Source organism: Harmonia axyridis, chromosome X, assembly GCF_914767665.1.
Source record: "Harmonia axyridis chromosome X, icHarAxyr1.1, whole genome shotgun sequence".
Lineage (NCBI taxonomy): Eukaryota > Metazoa > Arthropoda > Insecta > Coleoptera > Coccinellidae > Harmonia > Harmonia axyridis.
The window spans coordinates 33,138,758-33,141,257 of record NC_059508.1 but is presented as its reverse complement, the minus strand read 5'-3'; the positions used below and the strand labels follow the sequence as shown (position 1 = coordinate 33,141,257).

The 2,500-nt window shown below is 52.8% G+C and overlaps 1 non-coding gene and 1 pseudogene across 1 annotated transcript; both read left to right on the top strand.

Annotated features, from left to right (window-relative positions):
• Positions 1-866: 866 nt before the first annotated feature.
• LOC123686905 lies at positions 867-1,021 on the top strand. Its single transcript, XR_006748659.1, has one exon. It is a non-coding gene; the product is annotated as a 5.8S ribosomal RNA (ribosomal RNA).
• A 507-nt stretch (positions 1,022-1,528) lies between these two features.
• LOC123688080 overlaps positions 1,529-2,500 on the top strand; it is a 4,790-nt pseudogene continuing 3,818 nt past the window's right edge.

Below are 2,500 nucleotides of genomic sequence, written 5' to 3'. Positions count from 1 at the left end.
GTACCTAGAACGCACGTAGAGTTTTGTGGTTGGGCGAAGTTTCGTGATGTGCACGGAACGAGGAGCCGGCCGCTGGCTTTGCGTTCGTGTGGTTGGGCGAAGTTTCGTGATGTTTACGAGATGAGGAGCCGGCCGCCTATGTCGGCGTTTGTGGTTGGGCGAAGTTCCTTGACGGAACGAGGAGCCGGCTGCTTATGCTGACGTTCGTGGTTGGGCGAAGTCTTGTGATATCCTCGAAACGAGGAGCCGGCCGCACGTGTGTGCAGCCTTCGTTGTAGGTCCATGTTTAGAGATGCTCACGAAATGAGGAGCCGGCCGCTTATGTCGGCGTTTGTGGTTGGGCGAAGTTCCTTGATGGAACGAGGAGCCGGCTGCTTATGCTGACGTTCGTAGTTGGGCGAAGTCTCGTGATGTGCTCGGAATAAGGATTCGAAGCGCTTGGATTGCCGCGTTCGTGGCTGGGCGAAGTTTCGTGTTTGGCACGGAACGAGGAGCCGGCTGCAGGTTTTAAAGATTCTCGCCCGAAATCGATCAGTCGTTACCGTTGTCTACGGACTTCGGTAGGACGATCTATTCCAGGGACGAAGACGTCGACGTTGTGCGACGCCCGTTACATTAGCGTTTTTATGCTCTTTCGGGATTGTCTGCGACGTTTGTCTCCGTCCGAATTTTTTACGATAATTGTCACTAGATTAGTACGCAAACTAGTTGAACCGAAGATTTTGCGCCGATCGACTGACGTATTGACCCTTCAGTGGGTCGTCTCAGTCATTGGAATGTCATTCTCGAGGAGGTTCGCAGTTGGCGTCTCGTATTTCGAGGGAAAGTCCATTGCGACTAGTACCGAGAAATCGAACATAAAAGATTACCCTGAACGGTGGATCACTTGGCTCGTGGGTCGATGAAGAACGCAGCTAATTGCGCGTCAACATGCGAACTGCAGGACACATGAACATCGACATTTCGAACGCACATTGCGGTCCTCGGACACTGTCCTCGGACCACTCCTGACTGAGGGTCGGTTCCATTACAAAGACTGCCCGGCCAGACGTTATGGCTTGACGAAGTGACGACGTAAAGGTCGTCTAACGTTGATCCTGTACCGAAGGTCATTTGGGCGAGTTGGACGGTTTGCCGCGTGACGATCAACGTTCTGTCGTTTCGACGCCTCGTGTGTTGGAATGATGAGGAGTTGTTTTCGTAACGCGCCGTCTTGAATTGCGAAAGCATATATTGTGGTGTCGTGGTATTGCTCGATCTGCGCCCATGACTGTAGACATGCGATCGTCGTGTCCGAGAAATCTGAACGACGTCCGATCGCTTTAATGTGCCAGTTGTCGCGCGTTGCGGATGAGCTTTCATGAGCGCACCCCCGAAACACCGAAGCACTTTGCTTGGATTCGCATGATCCGCCATACGGAGCAGGAGATAATAGACGCCTTTGAGTAGGCTAACTCCCTCGCGTAAGGTACGTGATTTTATGAGCCGCCAAAGGTTAGTTTCGGAACGTTTCGATGATTTGAACATACGACCTCAGGACAGGTGAGACTACCCGCTGAATTTAAGCATATTATTAAGCGGAGGAAAAGAAACTAACTAGGATTCCCTTAGTAGCGGCGAGCGAACAGGGATTAGCCCAGCACTGAATCCCGCGATCGTAACCGGTCGCCGGGAGATGTGGTGTTTGGAAGGATCCATTATCTGGCGAGTTCGCGGCGCGTTCAAGTCCATCTTGAATGGGGCCATCGCCCATAGAGGGTGCCAGGCCCGTAGCGACCGCTGCGGCTTGCTAGAGGATCTCTTCTTAGAGTCGGGTTGCTTGAGAGTGCAGCCCTAAGTGGGTGGTAAACTCCATCTAAGGCTAAATATAACCACGAGACCGATAGCGAACAAGTACCGTGAGGGAAAGTTGAAAAGAACTTTGAAGAGAGAGTTCAAGAGTACGTGAAACCGTTCAGGGGTAAACCTGAGAAACCCGAAAGGTCGAATGGGGAGATTCATTCGCGCCTGTTGTTGGGATTTACTGACTGTGGAAACGGCGACGTTCGCGTTGGCTGTTCCCTTCGGTTCATCTCCGGCTTCGGACGCGTGCACTTCTCCCCTAGTAGGTCGTCGCGATCCGTTGGGTGCTGTTCTACGGTCTCGAGTGTAGCCCGTGAGCTCGGATTTTCCGATGTTTACGGACACTGGGTTTCCGAACAGCTCGCTCGACGGTTTACTGATGGCGGGAGGCCGCGACTTAGTTCGCGTCCGGCCCGTGGCAAGTATGTGAATTGTGATGGCGATCGGACCTAGTGCCGATTCCGTCCGTTTGCGACTGTTCGCCGCGGTGTTCTTGGACAGACCTCTTGAAACGCCGATCAGCGACGCTATTGCTTTGGGTACTTTCAGGACCCGTCTTGAAACACGGACCAAGGAGTCTAGCGTGTGCGCGAGTCATTGGGAATCACTAAACCTAAAGGCGCAATGAAAGTAACGGTTCACTTTATGTGAACTAAGG